Source organism: Sander lucioperca, chromosome 3, assembly GCF_008315115.2.
Source record: "Sander lucioperca isolate FBNREF2018 chromosome 3, SLUC_FBN_1.2, whole genome shotgun sequence".
NCBI lineage: Eukaryota > Metazoa > Chordata > Actinopteri > Perciformes > Percidae > Sander > Sander lucioperca.
This window is the reverse complement of record NC_050175.1, coordinates 9,839,123-9,863,368: the sequence shown is the minus strand read 5'-3', so window position 1 is coordinate 9,863,368 and position 24,246 is coordinate 9,839,123. Positions and strand designations below refer to the sequence as shown.

At 38.9% G+C, this 24,246-nt stretch overlaps 1 protein-coding gene across 2 annotated transcripts in view; it reads right to left on the bottom strand.

The window, feature by feature from the left end:
* Positions 1 to 24,246, bottom strand: part of LOC116037581 (carbohydrate sulfotransferase 8-like) — a 186,858-nt gene that overhangs the window by 70,189 nt on the left and 92,423 nt on the right. The window lies entirely within an intron of this gene.

The following is a 24,246-nucleotide window of genomic DNA, read 5'->3' as shown; positions in this document are numbered from 1 at the left end:
TGGCCTATAAATCGGTGTGTCCTTTGCATATAAATAGGACCGATTCTAATATGTTTTTAAATCCCTTTTCTTTGCCGTCTTTCCTCCATCACTGAAGCCACCTGGAAATGTCACTGTTGCCATCTTCCATACAAATACAATCGCTCCACTGATCCATTGCGGAGCATATGAGGACAAGCAGGACCTCACATTTCACATGTATTGTACTGCAACATTTCCATAAAAGGGTGTTAATGATTTGACATCTTATTAATTACTCAACTCATGTTAAGCAAACCATGAAGTGATTCAGTGATCAACCATTGATAGCTGTCAGTTTAATATTCCATCTTTTGTAAATCATTTATATTGTCTTGCATCAGTGTTCCTAATTCATTAATCATTAATATTTCTGATTAGTATAACTCAACTCTGAGCGTACTGAATATGCATAAAGACCGAGCATGTGGCCATGCAGGCTTACACAAAAAATGTTCCAGTGGTATAGAAAACGTTTTCTGAGGTGCAAAAGTATTGACTCAGTGTTGCGTCATCAAAAAGGAACAGTAGCTCTCTAAACTGTCGGAGAAGGGAAGGCATGTTTTTCTCTTGTCAACTGGCATTGGATACAGGGCAGAAAGGAGGTGACCTTGCTCCACCAGGCGCTGTGATGGGCCCACTCCAGTAACATAACTGCTCCCTACTGCCTGCTAAAGCTTTAGACAAGCTTTGTGAAATGAGGTTAGCTACAGCTGTGGCTTAAAAAGGTTTGTTTACTTTTGCTGTCTTTGTGAAATGGAACTTTAAACTGAGACTTACTTTGGTATAAAATGGGCAACTTTGGCACACATACTTGTGGGTTAACAAAACCAAAACATGACCACTTGCTCTCATGGTGTTTTCTTTTTATAATAGGGCAGACAATTCATTTTAAGCAACCACATGTCTAGGGAAGTACAATAAAAGTTCCATAATTGATTGTAAGGACACGTTTGTAGCATTATACTCACTGAATGTAAAAACATCACTATTAAAGAATCAGCAATGTATTGTGTTTAAAAAGTCTTACATTTGATCAAAATCACCCTTCAAAGCAGATTTTCTGTCCAGTGTTTTAGAATCTATATAATATGTAATGGGAACAGCTGTCAAAAGATTATACCATCCTCTTTTTATCACTAAAACTGAGTTCAAGCAAGACAAGATATACCCAGTGCCTGAAATGGGCCAGTACTCACCAGTACCAAGTACCGGCACTTGGGGAGGGGAGAAAGAGGGGGAATGACATGCAGCAAAGGGCCACAGGTCGGAGTCGAAAATCAGACATTCAGCACTCCCATATAGTCCAAATGGAATGATCCTTACAGACACGTGAGATGAAACGATCCGACTGTGAGATTGATAGTCGAATCAGGTCCCCTAAATCAAATCGTCGACTATTCGGAGTCACCCCAACATGGCTGCAACTAGCGATTATTTTCATTGTCGATTAATCTGTCGATTATTTTCTCGATTAGTCAATTAGTTGTTTGGTCTAAAAAATGTCAGAAAATGGTAAAAAAAATGTTGATCAGTGCTTTCCAAAGCCCAAGAAGACATAAATGTCCTCAAATGTCTTGTCTTGTTCCTAAATCAAATATATTCATTTTACTTTCATGGAGGAGTGAAAAAAATATTCACATTCAAGAATCAGAGTTTTTTTTTTTTTTTACTTTTTTTCATAAAAAGTAACTCAAGTCGATTATAAAAATAGTTGCTGATTTATTTAATAGTTGACAACTAATCGATTAATCTTTGCAGCTCTACACATACAAGATATACGAATGAACATAAATATATCCAAATGTTTCAAAAGGTATGTGTGGTGTTTTGGCATGTAAAAAAATGTAACGAAAAAATGTCAGCTTTCTTAGACTCAATTAACATGTATTGACATAGATTAAGAAACAAACATCCACAGCTTGTGTTTTTTGTTGGCCACTGAGTGCTAATAACAACTGGCTGATAGCACGCCACCACATGACCACGTGAATATAGCAATGGCCATTTAAATTGATGAAAATAAGGACAGTGTGTTCTGAATCCTACATGGCTGCCGTCTAGGGACCCACTCCATTCTGTTTCATCTCCATTCTGTTTTCATCTGACAAAAAGGGTCTGATAATATAATACAGCCAATGAACTGCATTGTGCCAGATTCCAGAAGTTCCAGTTGTCATTCAAAGTCCTCGCTTGTACAAGTCATTGCATTGATTTTTTGAAGTGAGACTGCTTTCTAGGATTTATGTACATAATTAACGATATATTAGCAAACATAAAACCTTAAGAGGGTTGGGGTGTTTAAAAAAAGTAACAGATATGGGGAAACAGACAACGTTTCTCAGGTTTCAACCAGCAGGCGTAGGCATGTGTTTTCGAAAAATCAAAAGCTGACAAGTAGCCGTCTGTTTTCTGCTGCTCTTCTGGTACAGTAGTCCTGAAGAATTGGATTTTTCTCCTCAGAGCTATCAGCCTTTGATGTGACACAGTGACCATAAGAGGCAGTCATCAGGTGTAAAAATGAACAAAAACCCTCAGATGCTGCAAATCTTAAAGGTCTCAGCAGTTCCTTAACACGAGTATCTCTGTATTTCAAACATGTACGCCTGCTCAAGGCATACATCAAAGTCCAAAACCCTCATTCAACCCTTAAAACTAACGTCAGTTTCAGTGTAACGGAATCTGACTGGGAAAAAGAAAAAGCTAATTAATTAAAAAAAAATCGTTTTAATGAACTCAAGTGTTAAGTCACATTCAAAGCGTCTGACAACAAGATAACATTTGGCAACAGAGAGGAGCTTGACTTCCCCTTTTAATGAGACTAAAGGTCTGGAAGCCCCATTTAACGAGCTATATCCAAGAACACAAATATTTGATGGATGAAAAAAAAAAAAACATTGTTTAGGATGGTAACACGTGGGATTCTCAGTGACTTTAAAGACAACAGTTCCATCAGAGCCATCGATATTGTGCGGAAGCAGCCCACGGTCAGGTGCTAATCAGGCTGCTTTGTGCTGCCTCTACACAGGTTCGTGGATAATCATGATAGGCTGGTGAATAAGGCCTGTGTGGTTGTCTATCCTCTAGCTATTTGATCATTGTAGGAGGACAGCACTGAGGCAGAGCAGGAGAAATAATCAATGCCACAAGGCTATAAACAAATAATTACGAGGATGGAGAAACATCTGAATGTCTGTGAGATTTGTGGAAGAGTCTGCCAGAAGGCCAGATAAGCAATGGAAAATAAACCAGTGTCATTAAAGTAAGCACAAAAGTTTAGCAAGTCACTTATTCAGTGATCACATGGCTTTTATATTTGCAGTGGCTGACACATCTGTCAGTAAATCCTGCTCTGCTTTTGGCAACCTTGACATGAACAGAGAACAAAGAAAAAGGGTCTTCTCTGTGCAACTGACAATAATGGTGAACAGATCCGAGGACGAGACACTGTGAGTGACACATTTCCGACACGTAGTTTTAAATCCACTGAGCTGCCAGTAGAACATGGCCTTCCACAACTACTTTTCAGCCGATGGCGTCCTTAAAGAACGACTGGAGATCCAGAAACCAAAGAAAAAAAAGTTTGAAAAGGCTGATAGATCGAAGCAATTTATCCCCAGGCTTGTACGTTCTTTATGAGGTCACAGTCAGGCCTTGGATTTGGCATCCACATTAGCTAAAATTGATGCATTTATGGCCTTTTCCCCAAATAATTAGGATCTACAATTATTTCTCACAAAAACGGATATTAAAAATTATCAACCTTGCACCTTTGTAAAAAGGGTTCTCTGTGAATCTTTCAGCAGTGTGCAGCTGAATCAGGTGCTTCTCAGAACTGCAAACTTCAGAAGTAAAAAAAGCCTACTGTGGGACTGGAGCACACATAAATTTGCCATCTTTCAAGTTAGAATTCTTAAGATTCTCTAAAACAGCCAGTCAATGTATTTCCATTCAGTAAGTATGTTTCTATTTACTGTGTTTTTTGTGTGGTACAACTGGCAGAGTCCGCCACTAGATTTAGATGGCTATACTTTAGCAGAAGGGATTCACAGGGCATAGATCATGCATTCTACGTGTTCAACTGGTGAAACACTGGGTGGCTTTTATTGGGAAGCAACCACGGTTAGTTTTGATACTTTTTTGACAGTTATAAATAATGTGGCACCTTTGGATTCATTATCCATTAAAATTTGGCTCAACCAACTATCCATTGTACACCTAGGTTGGCTATGTATTTGCCTCATGTGTTTGTCCATTTTGACTCTGATGAAGGTAGTGTCAAAATGTTGACCTGTGTGTACTATAAAAGGATATAAATAAATCAGTGTGTTCCAGTCCTTGAACCTGAGGAAACCTTTCCCCCTTTATGCGTTGTCCAAGCTCTGCTACAACTAGCAAATTCACACCACTCCCCCAAAAAAGACACAAAAAATGAAGCTTGTTAATACAAAAAAATGATACTGTAGCACATTAAAGTTTAATGCTCTATCTTATTGTCTGTCCTCATCAAATCCTTCCATCAGAACTCCTGCTAACTGCATATAAATCAATTCAAAAGATTAGCTTTCATTAAAAACCTTATGAAGACAATGGTTTGTCAGCAGCCATCGATCCTTCAACACAAAGAGCCACTATACTTCTATTCAGTTCCATATCAGCGGTCTGTACTCTGTCCCACACATGCCCACAAATGGATGCATAAGCTGTGTACGTGTAGTACACATGCACAAGCACACACACACACACACACACACACACACACACACACACACACACACACACACACACACACACACACACACACACACACACACACACACAGGGGTGCGGGTAAGAGCAGGATTATATTCAGGTCTGGCAGTGTGGCTCTGAGCCGTGGGAGGCTGACCCTGATAAATCTCCACAGACTGTGAGGCAGCGTGGCCACATTTTGTTGCGACACGTTCGTGGTATGGGGTTCAATTTATGTAGGAAGACTGCTCTAGTTGGGAGGGTGAGATGGGAGCCAAGCAGGCGGATAACAACGCCCACCTGTCTCAGCAGAGCAGCAGCGGCAACAAACAAGCCGGACGCCTCTCATGTGAAAGAGTCATCTCGACGATATGCTGGCAGCTGATGTGTCAAGTCGCTGCCCCGCGAAAATCAAAGGCAGTGCTACGAATGCAATAAACAAGCTGTGGGTGGGGGCATGGAGAAGTGGGTTGTGGGGGAAATCAAAAGAACGTCACTGTGACTGGACACAGATAGTTGAAAGGCCTGTCCCTGCTGAGTATCTGATTATCGTCTGACCTAAAGTATAAATCACACAGCAAAAAAAACCCGGGTCAACTCACTTTCATTCTCCACAGCGAGATGGTGTACAAACTACAGCACACTTCACTGAACTATGGCTGTAGCTGCTATGTGTATAAAATAATCAGTTTTATGCAATTTATTCTGCACATGATAAAATGTGTTATTTCAGTTTGGGACAACATGTCTTGGGTGCAGTATTATTATACAAATCGGTTATTCCCAGCTGGGTGTGCTGTCTTCCTTGTATAACATAGTTCAGTTTCCGGACACATTGAGGAAATCATTTGTGGAAGCTGGAAGAGTCAGCTGTCTTAGTTTGTTGAAAAGACTGCTGTAAAATGATGGTGTGGAAGATGTGAATTAGGTGTACAGTACAATAAAGTAGTGCAGTATAGTGCTGATGAGTATAGTTGAGGGTGGGTGTGTTGAGTAGGATGGCTGTGAGGTACCAGAAATTAGCGTTGAGTCTACTGGGAGGATCATATGTCTAAATGAATGGCACTGTGATATTAGGGAGCACAGATCAACACCCAGTGACATACTCACCCAACTGCCCTTTGCTCTAATATAAAAAAGCCAGTTTTTTTTTTACATTTTAACTAATATATCACCATGTAACTTCCCCAGATGGTTACTTACATTAAGACTTTTTTTGGTTTTACACGCTTTCTGAAATGTTATCTTTAAGTATGCAAATGATGCATAATCTTATTAAATATGCACTTATTTGCATACTTTTCCAAAACAGATATCTGAACATTGGATAAAGCCAGGTTAAAAATTCTTGTTTTCAGGTTTTTACAGAGGGAATTTTGGATATATCATTTTATATCTTACAGATACTAATCCTGTCAACAGACATAGAGTATCCTTTATTGCCATGTTTTTAGGAATAACATGGTATATTGATCCATCTATGTGAGGGGTTTGATGTATGAACACACCCCTCTGTAAAAACCTTCAGAATATAGATAGAAATAAAACATTATGGTTTGGTGTATGTATGCAAGTGCTACAGAAGTGGAGATTTATGGCTTAGAGTATGAGAAAAGAGTCCTTTTGATAATATAGCCTTCAACATATGTATTGTAAACATTCCATTTTTTTTTTTTTTGGAAACCACTATTTACAGACACAATATCTAATCTAATCTATCTCTCTATTTAATCAAATCCTTAGCATCCTAAATCCTACCTTGTATCCATAGATAAATAGATATAGCCCAAAATCTCAAAATTGACCAGTGCATGTAAAGACGATGTTTTTGCCTGCAGTGTCTGGCTTGTGGTTTAAGAAAAGAAATACAGCTTTCATACATTGGATGTAATCAGAAAGTCAATACAGAGCAAACAATATTTGGTACAGCTGAGTTCCGGGACCTTGAAGTGGTCAGAAGGTCTCAGCTCAAACCACCCTCTGAGGGTGTGGTTTAGACAGTCAATATGTGGCTTCCTCATTACACGCCTCTCAAAGATTTCAGTGCTTAGCTTGAAAAGTGCAGAGCACTGATAACATCAGTGATTTCAGATAGTGACTGCTGCAGACTTGTTGGTACACAAAGTGGACCAGACTACGCTCAGCAAAATCCTAATCAATAAAAAAATAAAATAACAACTGACCCTCATAGTGTCAGATTCAAGAAACAACTTGATCAACTGTCTCCATTCTCTCTGCAATTATATTCTACGAGAGTGAAGGATTTACTCCATACAAAGAACTCTCAGCTGACAGGTTCTAAGCATTCTTTAAATCCTGTCAACAATATTCATTTTCTAAGGTTACTTTTATGAAGCTGCTCATAAACAGATTCATTACACGTTTTGCGCAACCACCTTAAAATAGAAAACAATTCATAAAAAGGTCCTCCTCCAGCAAACCAAATTCCTCAAGGGGAAAAACAATAGCCTTGATATCTTCAAACAAATGCAAGTATGCAAGCTCTGCTGAAATGTTTTCTGCCTTGCTGCACTGTGCATAGGGATGTATTTTGCATATGTATTATGCACTTTCTCTGTGAACAAGCAACCTTGTGGAACTCATCGAAATCTGCTTTATATTTCATTTGAAATCATTTTTCAGCTTATTGTGGTTTTCCAGTCTGCCAACAACAACTGCCTACAGGCACCCAAATCTAAGGGCTCTTGTGCGAGGAAGAGCTTCACTAATACTTGCATTACTTAACTCTTGGAGGAAACAATGCGGGACTGTTTAGAACTACTGTATACTTTTGGCCAATTTAGTTCTGGATTACTTTCAAGTGATGCCTGTGTGACTGTGTGGGAACATTTCCAAAACATGAGTTAAACTGCTGGTTTAATGAGGGTGAATATTCTTAACATGAGCCCTTTAATGCTTGTAAAGCTCCAATGTTGTTATGTATTCACTGTGATGTTTAAAGGTACAATATGTAACTTTTCTGCATTAAAATGTCTAAAAACGACCATACCTATGTTATATATTTTTTTGAGTTGTGTAGTTACACTATCCCAAATGTTTCCATCAAATGGCAAACCCAGAGAAATCTGTTATTTTATTTTCAGACACGTCACGTTTCATTTAGTCGCCCGTCAGTGGCGTCATAACCTTTCATCTAGTTACTCGTAACTTCCGTCAAAACATGAGCACCCAGATGCTACGTTCGAGAGTAATTGTAAATCATACAATGTCACAGAAAAAAATACTGGTAATTTTCTGCCAAAATGCATCATTTTGTGATTAATTACATGCCACTTTGCAACACAGTAATACAGCAGAAACCTTATTTATTGATACATATCAATATTAATCCAGCTTAATGTTACTACAATGTATGTGCTGGTTGACAAGTAGCTAACATTAATGCTAGCTAATGCTTGGTGGATAACATCATAGGGTTACAACATCGTTCAACACGCTCATCAAGTTATTAGTAGTATGATTGTTTTGACCATGGATAAAAGCAGCACTGCGCTAACCCACGAATAAGTTCACTAGTAACGTTAACGTTAGCTGTATAGATGGACGATTAATATAATGCTAATTTAGCCAGCTAGCACACTCCGCTCTGCCTGCCTCACTCCCCCGGCACAAAGAGACATCATTCATAGCTGACAACACAGCTGGGACATGTAGCAATAGCTAGTTACCGTTAGCTCCAGCCGGTGCTTACGACGCTAACGGCAGTTTAATGAAGCGTCAGGAAACAGAATATCAGGCCCAGGCATCCTAGTCACAACATCGGCCATCCATAATGTTAGCTAGCTACCTAGCTACGTCTCCGTAAATGCTAACGTTTGTACCGAAAATCTCCTCCCTGCCGAATTTCTCCCCCCTTCGCGTTTAGCTGTCTTTACAGTTAGCTAGCTAAATTAACCCGACAACAGGTGTGTTAAGCACCAAAACGAATAGTTAAGGTTACAGAAAAGTGAAGGGGGAGATCGGGCAGCTGGGAGATGTTCTGCTGCTGCACAACAGGCATCAACATCATCGCCATCGCAGAGAGTCCCCCTGCAATCCCCACCCACACCCTTCTCTCAGCCTCGTTGAGTAGCTAGCTAGCGTTACAACAAACCCCGTCCGCCCGGTAAAATCCAAAAGGTGACATTGGCATGTGAAATATACTGTGATAGTGTGGTAAAACCTGCTAACGTTAGCCACTAATGTTAGCTTGCCGGCTCACTAGCTAACTGGTCAGCCAGCTACCAATACAGATTGAATCAAGAAAAACGTAATTATGTTGGGGAAACTGCAATCCACTGTTTTGGTTGAGAGACCCCTAGCGGCATAAAGTTAAGTTAGGTGCTTACCTGTCAGGCATCAGCATAAACAGATGATTGAAGGGCCGCACAGAAAGAGAGATAGAAAAGGGGAAAAAAGAGAAAACTAAAAATTAGTCATAAATTTCACAAAACAGTCTCTTTGTCGAATGACTCAGTGTGTAGGCCTATACCATGTGCAGCAAACTGTACAAGTGCATCCAACAGACAATTATGGTTTGTATCGGCAGCAATTGCTTTATATTTGCTTTTTTCATCATAAGAGAGTATGACGGATGACATTAATGCACTCATTTGTTTTCTTGCCAAGAGTTAGAAAAGAAGATTGATACCACTCTCACATCTGTGTGGTACATATGTAGCTGGACAGGTAGCTTAGCAACAAGACTAGGAACAGGGGAAACCGCTAGCATGGCTCTGTCCAATGACAACAAAGTCCGCCTACTAGAACCTTTTGTGTTAATTAGTGAGGTTTAGAGGGGCTACTAGGCAGTTTGTTACCTTTGAACAGGGCCATGCTAGCTATTTTCCCTGTTTCCACTCTTTGTGCTAAGCTAAGCTAACCTGCTTCTGGATTTAGCCTTATACATAATGGATAGATATGAGAGTAATATCAATCTTCCCATCTACCTATCTACCAAAAGAGTGAATAAGCGCATTTCACAAAATGTAAAATAGTCCTTTAAGCATTAAGACAATAAATACACAAAATGAAGGTACAGTCTGGGCATTAATTGTTTTACAGAGTTAACAAACATAATCTACACATTTTTATTCCACATTTGAAAAAGTGCATACTACAAGTACCCTACAGTATGCACTGGATTTCTCCGTCTACACTTGTATGTATGTATGTGTGTGTGTGTGTGTGTGTGTGTGTGTGTGTGTGTGTGTGTGTGTGTGTGTGTGTGCACGCAAATATGTGCACACGTAAGTTGAGAAAGACGAGTTTCAGAGGAACAAGAAAAATGCATTAAAAACACTGTACACAGGACACACAGTATGCACAGTGCTCTCAGTGTCAGGCAGCAGGACGCAATAAAAGGCGAGGAGCAACTTAACCTCCCTCACCATGAAACAGAGAAATCTCCAGAGGCCATTCAAGACAATCCCTGCAGACTCTTTTTCTTCCCTAAAAGCAATTTCTCACATCCCTACTTGCTAATTAATGCAAGACTCGAGCCCTGTGGCCTTCTATAAGCCTGTGTCTTTTATTCTCTTGCCCACAGCCATGTGCCCCGGGGCCTGAGGACTGCCCTTAGCCCCCAGCTTCCTCTAGCATGACTACAGCTCGGCTTCGAGGCCTTGCCCAAGGCAACATAGACCAAAATCAATGTGGGAACAGTGAGGGGGCGTTGGGATTATCAGATGACGCAAGAGAAAATATAAATGCTTGAGAAGTCAATTAAATGTGTCCGCTTATTTTATGCAGAAATGGTGAAAACAGAATAGACTGAAAACTATTACCTCAATACGAAAGAAATGAATCTAGGCCATTGTTTTAGCACAGCTTTCATGTCATCCTATTTAGTCTCGACAGCCTGTGTTGCCGCTTCATAATAAATTGCTGGTGATTTAATTAATTATACAGCTGTATTAAATAAAACATTAGGGAAATTATATTTTATCAAATTAAATGTTCACCTTGGCAATTCATCTACATTTAATATGGCCTGGCTTGTTTAAATTATGAAAATCACTGGTGGTGGCTGCACTATTAACCTCTTACACACACACATATCCTTACCTGAAACATTATGCAGCTGACAGTGGTTGTTTCTTTAACTAACTTCCTCTATTAGTATCTTGGAAATATAATTATCACTTAAAGATTTTGGCAAGGAGATACAGTGAAAGCTTTCAGCAACAAGAGGCAATGCTGAAGGGTAAAAACTATTTTAATAATACTTGAATTACTTTTTATAGTTTTAATACTATACTATATTAAGAATGTTTTCAGGCAAGAACATTGTCTAATGCTATTAAAGTAACATGGCTGAGAAAATACCTTGGGTGCTGCTGCTCATTAGAGTTGCCTTTAATAACCTGCGGTATGTGTTTAACCATCATGTTGCCACTGTTATCCCCATGTCAAATACAAAAAAGAGCATTACAACTGGGTTTGTCACTGTTCTGGTTTAAAAGGTTCCACAGCAGTTGGGTTTGCTGTGCAGAGTGCACACTAACAATCGCAAACAAACATATTATAGCACAAATATTTGAATGTTTTAATTTGGTAACATGCACTGTCTAAATGTGTTCCCTTAGTCCCTTGAAACTTTGGCATTATGTCACTTATTCCTTATACACCTAAGTTTATGATAATGTATTTCAGGAATCTTGTGATTGGTGAAAATTCTACATGATAAAATACCTTCCAGCATGCATGAGAAAACATTGGATATTGACTGACCAAGCTTATACACTGTAATTCATGTTATGGCTGCAAATATGGGCAAATATTATTAATTAAGCAAAGCAGACCATCTATATTCTATAATTACCCTCAATGAATTGGGGTTTGTCTTAAACATTTAGATATGAGCATTGCAGTAATGGATTCCCTGTCTATATAAATAGATCAGAGCTGGCTCAAATACACATTTGCAAATAATGTTTGCTTTGAACTGCTGCAGCGGTGCAGGTGGGACTGACAATTCAGATATGTCAGATAAGTTGTCAATCACAGAGCAGTAGATTCAATTGAAATGCCCACCTGTATAACAGAATAGTATGCAGTGATGTTACTGTGAGGCATTTGGAATAAAGGTGTCCATCAAATTGCAAATGTTATGCTACAAAGCAAATTGCTGAATTGCCACCTGGGGACCAAGGTGGAAATTAGCATAATAGCCGATAGTGATGTATTCAGGTTTAATAGAAGGATCATGCTCTATAATTATATTAATGCAAAAGTTCAAAGGCTTGAGGTTTCTGTATAAGTCATTTTAACTACAACAAGCTGACTGGTAATGCAATGTTCACATTTAACAAGGTAAATGTATGAAGGCTGAAGTTCCCATTGATCCTCCAGCTCTTTGACACCATTGCGCTTTTGCAAATTATTGACACACTTATTTTTTTGGGTGAGGTTCATTTATAGTGCTGCCTTGAGTGTTGTTCAACATAGCTGTAATTGTGTCAATGAGCTAAATTGCCTTTCTGTAGCACTGACACTTTTGCTCAGAGGTGCAGGAGTAAATTGGAGAATGGAGGAAACAAAATCTGCCTTTGGAATATATCATTTTTTTTTATAACTTATAAAGTGCATTTGACACGACTTCCTGTATTGAAAAATATAAAAAATAGTAGTTACGTAGAGATAGAGAACGACCCCTATGTGATTTTACGTATAGGGCAATCCAGTTTAATTCAAAACAAAAGAAACCTCACTTTTATCGCCTATTGTTAAAGTTTGCACATTTTCTGCCTACTAGTGACCCATCTCAGCCAGCTGGGGATCACAGCAAATTTGACTATCCTCATTTCTTACTATTTATATTGTTGACACACACTCTACACACACACTAACTCTAACCAATTACTAACTTCAACTAATCCTGATATTTCTCACAGGCATTAAAATCAGCGTAGAATTAATTAATTAGAGCCAACTCAGATGCATTTTATGCTCAACACAATTAACTTGGCAGTCTCAGTTTAGTGTGCAAAAGGCGAAATTGTCTGAGGTAGAAAGTGAATCCATGTAGGAATGGACTTTAAAATGTGATTAACTTGGGGACCCAACAGACACACACACCTGGCTAATCTACGACCGACCGTTTGTTTTGTTGTACCCGTGTTGCTGCTCTCACATTTTAAAAAGCTTTCATGGAAAATTCTTGTCGCACCTGCTGGAAAATTAAGCTGTAACCTGACACTAAACACAGGTGTTTTCAGATCAGTCCAGCTGAGTAGACCTCTGCTCAGACATTTTTCACAACTTTGACTTCTCATAGCAGGAAAGGAAAAGGTTTAACTGGTACCATTAACAATGGCTCAGTGAGCCAGCATGCACAATACCAGGGCTCCTGAAACCCACACACCAAAATGGAATGCAGCCATCATTGATGTTATTAATTACATCTGTTCTTTTCCTGCTCTTACATTTTCAAATGTCTGCTGTGCTCTCTTTGGGCTAGTTTATAGGGAAATTATCTAAGGTCACCAAACTCCATGTATTGATAAAATGATAATCGGTATGCTACTTTGTTTATAATCACACTTCTGTACTTCTACTGAAGTAATATTATGAATGCAGGATGTTTACTTGTAGGGGAGTATTTTTATAGTGTGGTATCGCTACTTCTACTTAAAGGCATAATATGTAGTGATTATCGCTACTGTTTGTAAACACACAGAGTTCAAAGTTGACCCCTCCTCCCCCACTCAACAGTTGGAGAGAGAGAGAGAGAGAGAGAGAGAGAGAGAGAGAGAGAGAGAGAGAGAGAGAGAGAGAGAGAGACAGAGAGAGAGAGAGAGAGAGAGAAAGAGAGAGAGAGAGAGAGAGAAAGAGAGAGAGAGATAGAGAGAGAGATAGAGAGAAATAGAGAGAGAGACAGAGAGAGAGAGAGAGAGAGAGAGAGAGAGAGAGAGAGAGAGAGAGAGAGAGAGAGAGAGAGAGAGAGAGAGAGAGAGAGACAGAGAGAGAGCGACAGAGAGAAAGCAAGAGCACAGTGGTGGTCGAGGGAGCTACACAGTGAAAAAAGAGATGGGGCGCTGAACAAAGCAGTGATTTAGAGCAATAGTAATAATAATAATCTGCTGGAAGGTGCCACATTGCAGGATTATGAGTGAATGCAGATCTTTATCTTGTCTGTGTGTGTGTATCTGTGTCAGTTAAACTTGTGTGTTGGAATGAGACGCTGAGGGGCAAAACGGTGGTTGGGAATGAGAACGCTGTTATTGGCTTACACACCAAGTGGGGTTGGGCAGGGTCACACCACCACACACTTCTTGTGGGACACAAATGAGGACTGAGAGGGATTACTTTCGTATTAGTCTATACATTGTTTTTTTAGGAAAATATATTATAAATGTAAGCGTTTCAATACTTCATCCACCACTGACTGAGGTCTATTATTGTACCATGACATTGTAATAGTCTTTCGATGCTGAAACAGCCCTGAAAAGAAATCATCTGTGTGGGAGGCCTTTTGGAGTGTAGGAGCTTTGAAAAGGTGTAGTTTGTATCACCTTTGGAAAAGTGGTACAAAAAAGTTTTACATTACGTTTTGCTCTTTATTATTGACCCCATGTGTCCTCCCACCTTTCTCTTTGGTCTCCTGTGGGTGGTTTTATGGCAACATGGCACAAATATCAGGTTCATCTGGTCATACTGGAGCTTTTGGTAATATCGTTTCCAGGGGATCATAACTTTTATATAGGCTCCCAGTTTTACCACTGTAGTTTAACTGCAGGGAAGCCTAACAACTGATTCAACCGGGAAAGGCGGAAGGGCAGTTCATTATGTGACTACTGCCAGGCTCGAGATCAGTCAGCAAAAATAATTAGGTTTATATTACAGAATGTCATATCTTAGAGAGACTGAAGCCATCCAGTTGGGATGGATTGCACTCACTTTGTGTAGAGAAAAGTAATAAACATAATTATGCTTTTTGCTGCTTTTTGAATCGAAGCCCCACAGTGTGACTGAATGGGCTGTGTATGCACGCTCGAGCGGAACACCCTGCCAATTACCACAAATCATAGTCAGCTGGTTTTCTACTTCCTTTAATAGGACTCAAAACTTCCCTCCCTGCCTCTGCTTAGCATCATTGAGCACGACCCATTCAACACTTCCATCTAATGTCATGCTCATTAAAATATAAATTGGTTCATGGTTACTACCTGCAACTTAGCAACTGGACCAACTGATAATGATTTGGCCAGAGGCAGAAGAGATTAAAAGACAGGGTAGTTAGCTATCAGCATGTACACATACTGTCACCGCTACTGCTTATACAACTGTATGGTAGTAATACCTCAATTCTTTCTAAATTCATTGATAATGAAAATGAAAAATTAATAAATAAAATCAAACTCTATCCATCTCTTCTGGCTCTTGATGAATGAAGATGTTTAATATTAAGTACCTGTAGAAACATCAGGATCATACAGACACTACTGCATGAAGCTGTACTGTATATATGTAAATTCTAACATTATTATGTATACATATATATATATATATATATATATATATATATATATATATATATATATATATATCACACTACTGTCACTCTATTCTGACAGTAGTGCATGAATCAGATCATCTGTGAAAACAATCATGTTCCTCTGCCTCCTTCTGGTGCTCCTATAGTGAAAACAACTAATCAGAGCAGAGGAGTGTCAATCACTGCAAACTAGGCAGCGCTACTGCTATGCCTATTTCCACCTTAAACGTCTTCAGAAACATGTTTCAGTGTACTGTTTAGCTGTAAAATAAGAAAGCTTGTGACCAAGTCAAGCCAAAACCAAGCACTATCCATCTAATTTTACAGCTAAACGGTACACTAAAACATGTTTCTGAATACATTTGAGGTGAGAAATAGGCATAGCAGTAACACAATCTTGAGTCATATTTGATCAGCGCTGCCTAGTTTTTACATTCATTGACACTGTGTTAGAGACTCCTCGGCTCTGATTGGTTGTTCGGGCGCAGTATAAACTTGCAAATGCTATCTATCTGTCTAATCTGCTACTGTCAGGATATATTGACAGTTTGAGCAAATATGACAAAAAGTTATTTTTATAAAAGTTACCTACTGAACCTTTAAAGATGAGGCAAGCATCTGCAAAATGTTTAAAACTTATTAAAATAAATAAATTGTACTTTTGTATTATGTGGCAATGGCGATTGCTATTGGCTGTAAAGTGACTCAATTGGTTTCAGAGTTGTCATGCTTGCTTTTGACCAGCTTTTAAAAACAGTATGTATGTGGGAGAGATCATTGTATGCATAAAGAGGCTGCCTGACTCTGTTGTTACAATAGGTATGGTCGTATATGCCTAAAGTTAGCCAGGTTGAATTTGATGGTACTGGCCAGCAGGGGTGCAAGATATATCGACTCAATATCGTTATCGCAATATCACGTTGCGCAATATTATATCTAGGGGTGCAAGATATATCGACTCAATATCGTTATCGCAATATATCGAAAGTGTTGCAATAAGTATGCAATATTTTGTGGAGCGCTGCGTCCCGTCTGTTGGCTGTGTGGCTTAGTTGCGTTTGATTTAGAGCCCGCTTGAAACGCTAAAATGATAATGTTTCATTGGCCAGTTACCGTGCCACTTGCACATGTTAGTACACGTCAGCACACGGGTCCACTACGTGACAAACCCTATGTAGCGTACCACGTGTGTGCATATTTCGACAGAATGACAGTGTAAGTGAAGAAATTGATAGAGACAACAAAACGGAACGAATCAGAGAAGCGAAAGAAAAGCTGTGTCCTGTTCTCTTTATATATTTATTTTATACTGTACAACCAGTAAAACTTGTCTTGTTCTGTAGGTCGTTATTTATTTATTCATGTTGTACCAGTCCAATATGACCGTCAGTTGAAATAAACCTTGTGTTGTAAGAAAACTTGTTTTATTTGTTATGAATCTATTTTGATGCGTTTTCTCGTAACTTTTGTAATTTTACATATGTTTAAAAATATTGAAATTAATATCGATATCGCAATATTCATAATCGATATCGCAATATCACATTTTATCAATATCATGCAACCCTACTGGCCAGCTTTTTAAAATCTAGTATTAATGTTTGAATTCAATGTCCACAAATGGATGCAATTTTATACAACTGCTGTTGTATGTATAGCGCATTTTCCCATGACAGGCCATGTGCTGTGCTCACATCTGTTGTAGCACTGAATTTTTTTCCTTGCTATTAAAATGTAGTTTGCACTGAAATAAATTCTGTTTCCTCAGTGGAGACTATGATTTAAAGTTATGTCCCCAAAAAACTAGAAACAAAAGGTTTGCTGAGGAATTCATGAGTTTGTTTTCCCTAGTGAACCCCTGTCTTTGCTATAGCGCCTATAAAGCTGCCACCAAGGTACATATAAAACCAAGGACTAGCTGTCACTTTCATACCAATGAATTTCTGTCGGATGTGGGAGAGAGCTAAAGGAAATACATTCCTATCAACAATGACAACAGAGTGTTAAGTAGCCACAACAAATCCAGTTTTCCGGCGGTGATTCACTGTTCTTGAGAATGATCGGGAGCTATTTTACAATGCCGCGCTTCTGCTCTGGTGTCAAACACGTGGAAATACAGCTATAGATCAGAGGACAGACAGTCTGAGCCTTCAGACCTCCTCCTACTCCTATGCACAAGCAGCCAACATGTGACGCAGACGTGTTGATCCCCGCACAGAAGGAGGATCCCGTTATATTAAAGCCTGATTGATTTCAATATCCTGCCACACACAGAGCTTGACATTTATATTGAATTAAAAAGTAGGACTTTAATTAATTCACATAGCTGCTCAGCTCAATAATACTCTCTTCCATCTTCAACACACTGAATTTAATCGAGCATGACTCATTGGAAATGTGAAATGGATGTTTGGTTCAAATAAGCATTCTTATAGAGAACAATAAATCTGCCTAATGTACTTTAATACAACTACCAGGCTTCTAATGTCTTATCTTTGCGATTGTGCTAAGTAAGAAAGTGGTGTGATTATAGTAACAAAGGGCTTGGCAAAAGCTAAATATCATATAGATTTTTAATAATGAAACTGCATATGATGGTGACCATAATGCATTTCAATCACTGAAAAAAACCTCATTAATCAGAATACAAATACTACCTAATAGCTTATTTTGAATTGTTTGAAATATGAACATATGCATTGTGTAGCTCAATTCATCCATGTACGTTAAAGGGTATAAACGGAATGGTTTAAAACACTGAATACCATCTCATTTACACCTGACATTAACATGCAAGTCTGGATTTTGTCGTAGGCAAAATCAACACTGGCTGCCAGTGTTGAACTGCAGAAAACTGAGTCTAGCATCTATTCTACCAAAAGGGGATTAAAGCTTTAGTGCGTAAGTTTTTTTGATATTAATAAACGTCCGTTACATTCAAGCAATTGCCAAATGAGTTGCTACAAAGCTAATTAAGACTATCAGCTTCACAAAACTCTCTCTGTATTTCTTAGTATGGCTATGTTTAGAACATCGTCCGGCCATTTTCACGCGCAGAAACTTGAGTGAACATAATTGCCTCTTCTGAAGAGCCCATGTTCTTTTAAGCCTCTGTTTCCTCCTTGGCTACTAGCAACTGTGTGTGGGAGGGGTTGGGGCGCGTGTGCGATTACGGAAGGCTTGTGTCATGTGGATGCAACTACAATGGTGTTGTGATTATTTAGAATTCCTCATGGGGCGACAGAAACTACGCACTATAGCTTTAAGAGCATCTTTTGTGGATGAATAAGAGAGGCGACAGACTACAATGATAAAGAAATAAAGAAAAAAGCAAGCAAACCATGGTCAGAAGCCTTACACTGATTAGGGATTGAGATTGGGCCTTTGCACATTCAAGGTTGCTACTCAGTTTAAAGGCCCACAACTCTTCTGTAGTAGGAGAACTGACACTGAGAGAAACCTTGAGATTGTCGTCTACTCAGGCATTAAATCAAGTTTGTTGATCCAAGGAAATAAGACAACCTCTATGCTGTTGAACTGACTGACTCATCTACCAGTTCATTCTGTGCGTTACTGCACTTTAGATACATCTCAATTAAGCCACTACTTTATCCACAGGACACTGTCACAACTGTGCTGTGTGTCTGGAGTTTGTTGTCTTGACAACACACCTATTCAGATAAATCAGTATTTACTGTAAGCAAAACATAATACATGTGATGTGGAATTATGCAGATTTGCTTAAGGAGTTAATCTTTCAGCATTGAAGATCATCACGAAGATTATTATGCAGATTTCTCTCTGGAGACACTGCATGAATTTCCCTATTCATATAGCATCATGAAATAGTTTTTACAGCTGGGTAAAAAAGCTAGAAAAGTAAGAGGAACTACAAGAGATGGACTTTGCCACTCTTGCAAGCAGTCATATGATCTACCTTGTGTTGCCTGAAAACGCTGACAAACTACTACTGTTGCACAACGTTAACAATGTGTTTCAAACCACGACGTTACGTTCTCTGGTTTAAATATGAGGACGGAAAATGCTCCAGTGGGTTGTATTTCCTGCCACCGCTAGGGGCGCTACTTTATGAAACGCTCCTGTGGGGCATATTATATACGACCGATATCGTCGAATGGTTTGGAGGTCTTGTTGGGTACTATGGGTTGCACAGGATCATAAGAAGCGGGGTGGGGAAATAATGAAATAAAGATTTTTAAAAAATGCATAAAAATATTTGATACTCTGCTGAAAACACAGAAAGAATGTATTTATATTCTCCAGAAGAAAACAACACATCCACTTAGCATAATTAGAATCTCCCTCTTTATGGATATATATATATATATATATATATGTATATATATATATATATATATATATATATATACATATATATATATATATATATATATATATATATATATATCAGTGATGCAGATGGTTAGGCATAATGGCAGACCATTCCAATGAGTCAGTTCTCCACACACAGACACAAGATTGTACCGGCTGTAACAATATGCCCAACATCCCTTTTCTTTTCCCTATAGCATATGGCACACATGCTTCTGTAGTGGATGTGTAGTAAGTGGCCAGAGGTGCAAACAGGGTCCAGCAGACCGTGAGGAAGTTGAATTAAATGGGTTGCATGAAACAAGCAATGCTAAACTATAAAAAGCTACAACAACACCCCACAAAGAAATTACCACAGCAGACAAACAACACAATACTTCATGGCCATGTGATGGAATTAATGATACTGCTTTTGTTTTCTTCTTGGTCTTTTTTTTTTAAGTCTGAAATGCCTATCATAAAATAAACAGCTTTTGGCTGTGCCTCATAAACCTTTTGACAGAAAAGTCCAATCAAAGCAGCAAAGGGTCAATGTGGAGATGTTCCAGGAGTCTGAGTTATAACCGGGTTCAGAGTGTTATTTTAATGGGGCTCCAAGCAGTGGCTGTAAAATCGTTGGCAGCTTGTTGGCTCTGCAGGCACCATTCATGTGTATATCTTAGTTGATACAAGCCTTAAATAAGCTCTCTGGCATGGGGGCTGTCTGTGTAACATAGTGTCCCAACTCAGGGAATTTAATACTGAAGCTGGATAATGACTTCAAGGTCTGCTGCTAGTGGCAGTGAGACAAAGTGGCAGATCCTTTTCAGTGGAAGCATTAAAGTAAATACATTTTGATCTACAAATATGAGGCTTCTGGATTTAACTCAACATGAACACCTTTAAAGTCCTGGTAAGGCTCAAACAAATGTACTCTGAGTTTGTCACACCACAGAAAAAAGTATATATAATTAGTTAGCAAAATCTTTAAAAAAAAGAATGAGTATTTTAGGTAGCCTATTCAGGCTGAAAGACTGAAAAGTATGTTTGTGACAGCTATTTTGCTCATGTTTATATTTTATTTTAGTTTTTTTATTCATGTATATATCAGGGTGAAAGAGCTAAGAGAGCTTGCGGAGTGTAGAAAACTTTCCGCTCACACAGGGTGAACGAAACGACACTGATGCTATGCGCTCTAACGTTAGGTTACGTTACGTTAAGTAACAGTTTTCATATAGAAGGGGAGGGGTTATGTTAACGATGGTCTAAATCCACGACGTTCCACTTCCAGCATTGCTCCGGTGCCGCCGGAAATTCTGTCCGATTTCACTCTTTCGGCCAGATGTCCCTCACCTTCCACTTTCTTTGTGTTGGAATTTTAAACTCTGGTGGATTTATGAAGACTACGGTTAACTGCTCCTCAGATCTCTGCAGGGTAAATCCAGACAGCTAGCTAGACTATCTGTCCAATCTGAGTTTTCTGTTGCACGGCTAAAACAACTCTTGAACGTACACATGTTCCTTCCCGAGGCTATTTTGCAGCGACACCGTGAGTCTGTCCGGTGCCTAGCGCCGCCCAAGACAATTGTGATTGGTTTAAAGAAATGCCAATAAACCAGAGCACGTTTTTATCTCGGAATGCTTTGTGGACTAGCCAGACCCTTCTCCGCAGCGCTGTGGAGGAAGGTCTGGCAATGCAAGACTATGTTAACGATGACTCCAGTGCGACACCAAACCATGATTTCAAGTTGCCCAAAAGATTCTGGACACAGAAATGGTAAAAACTACTACTACACAGTTTACAGTCTTTTCACATTTTATATTTTATTTAAGTATTTTAAAGTGGCTATAATGTGTTTGGAAAGAAAGTCGCTGATTTTGCTTTCCCCAGACTTTAAGTGTCCAAAGGGCAGCGAGAACGAGGCACATACAGTAACTGTTCTGTTCTTTTGCTGTAAAGAAAAGTCACATCATATGGAGTTTGATGAATCAACTCCCATCCTCAGCACTCCTCTCACACCCACAACATGCTGCTATGAATTATACTTGACACTTCTCCCCATGTAATTTCTCTCCAGATGGCACCCTGCCCAACATTTCGGAAGTTAACAAATTAAAAGAAAACGGGCAGATATTTTTTTTTACTCTTGAGTAGAATTGAAAAAGTGAGTAGCAATGTAGAAGTGGAGTTTGAATAATTAGTTTTCCCTGACCCCCGGAACAACAGGCTATTATCCTCCCGTCAGTTTGCACCCATGCTGTCTCCTCTCGATTTGCAACTTAATCACTAGCCAGTGCTCAAAACCTTTCGTTCAGAAAAAAGCTTTCAGTATTCATGGGCAGTCGACCCAACATCTTCATCATGAGATAATGTGCTTCATGTTTATTCCACCCAGCGCTAAACCCCGTTTGATTATAAATTTATCACCATCATGTTCTGCACTGCTTCTTTCAGAGGCCTCATTTCATCACCGTAAAAGCAGAAGTGAATTGATTTGCAAGTAAACAGAAAACACAGACAGCCTGCAACTGACCACACATACAGCACGATGCATGTACATGCTTTTAGGCCCACAATCATAACCAACATCTAACTGTAAATAAGACATGCAAACTCTAATGTAGACACACACAGACATAGATGTGTCTCCCACCGAATATTCAAACTATCTAAAGAACAATGGCTGCCTTCATTTTCTCATCCACAGATGACATCTATCAGTCCTGTCAGCTTGTTCATCACATGGATGTCAAGAATAATTCATTTTTGTGCGTCATGTTCATAAAAGACTTTCTTACAATACAGAGGGGCTCTAATTATTGTATACTGAGAATGTTTCATTAGACATCACTGCATTATAGCAAGACAGTGTGCATGCAGGCATAGGGAGTGTATGTGTGTCAATCCACTCAATAGCTGTTACAAGTAATGAGAATAGCAATAATAGACTGGTAAATGACAGGGGGCACTCCTGATTCATTTGACATGCAAATTAAATAAGAAGTAATATCTGCTGGCACTGACTTCACAAGAGATCACAATCTGCAATTCCATGATGGTAATAGAACCAATATCTGAACATATACTGCTATTAGTCTTTAGACGAAACTGTAATTTGATGTGATTTCCCACATGGTTTTCCCACTTGTATCTCTTATTAAAGAAAATAAATCGGATTCACTGATATGGGTCATGTATGGGGTGGCATGTCTCCCTGACGGTGTGTATTTGGCTGCATGTGTGTTCTAAATGGTCGAAACACAGTTCAATCCAATGATTAAATAGTTTGTAAAGCAATTGCATTTTGAAAATATCAAATGGCAAGAATTGTATGTGTTCAATGTAGAAAGTGTGTGTACGTAACTAAATATCATTTAGGAAAGTGTTTACATAATGTCTGTAATAGGATCACTACATTTTTTTAAATGCAGGGAATCATGTTGACATTTGTGAGTTAATCTTAAAATGATGAGTCTTAAGTAAAACAAAATGGCTCATTGCGGTGCTAAAAACATGAATTATAGTTTATCTGTAATCTAATCATATCCCAGCTATCTTTGGTGTTCAAAGATTCACTGTTAATTCAGGTCTGTTACTCACAAAACATAAACAAAATGCTATATATTTAAATTTTTTATTTGATTTCACATTTGCACTTTCCCAGTGTGTGGCCAGTAGTTGATCAAATGTTAGACCTTTAAGACAAAAAAGAAAATAAATGGAAAAGTGTAAAACTGCATGGTGTGAAACTGTGTCCCTTTTTTGTTTACTAACTAACTAACCTACACAACATAGTCAATGTTTGTATCATGCATGAAATATGCATCAATACGGAAATTCCAACAGTTGCCAGACTACACTATCCCAACCACATTTTGATAATGTGTATCAACCATTCACTAACAATTAGATCAAATCAAATCAAAGCAACATACGGTGAACAATACATGTCCAGTAAGTACAAATGTGAGTGTCAGGAACAGAGCCATAGAGTCAGCATCAGTGTTGTTTTTTGTTAAAGATGAGGGTGTTTCAGACCCATGGAGCCACCAACGCTCACCCTGTAATACACACACATGTGCATCTAAAGCTTATAACCAAAATGTCTAGTGACAGTTTACAAAAAGTGTCTTATTTCACACCTCAATTTTGATAGCGCAGACAAAGCTCTGCGGGTGCACGTGTACATGTGGAGATGAAAGAGTCCCTGTAACCATGGAAACTCTCTCACTGCTGACAGGCTGGCAGATGAGACAGAGAAGGCCATGGGCTGATGTTTGCACAGCATATTAGAGTATTGTATGTACAGTATGATTCATGGACAAATAAATCGCACATTTCCTATTTTGTAAAGCATGTGTTCATTACAAAGCAGGACACTTGTTCCATGCAGGACGAATAGTCAAAAAGCAGGACTGTTCCGGACACATTGTGACCTTTGGTCACCCTATTGGTTTTTATATGTATGAAGGATGGCTCATACTTATTCCTCCATGCCATCTTGGCAGCTTATATAGAACAAGAAAGTTGCCCAAATTTGGGCAAACAGATGGGGAGCCTGGATGGAGCTGAGGAGAGATCAGCATGGTGCAACCACAAGTCTCATTTATCTTCTTAAAGAAACAATATCTGCCACCATAACGCACACATTAGCTGCAATTTGTGC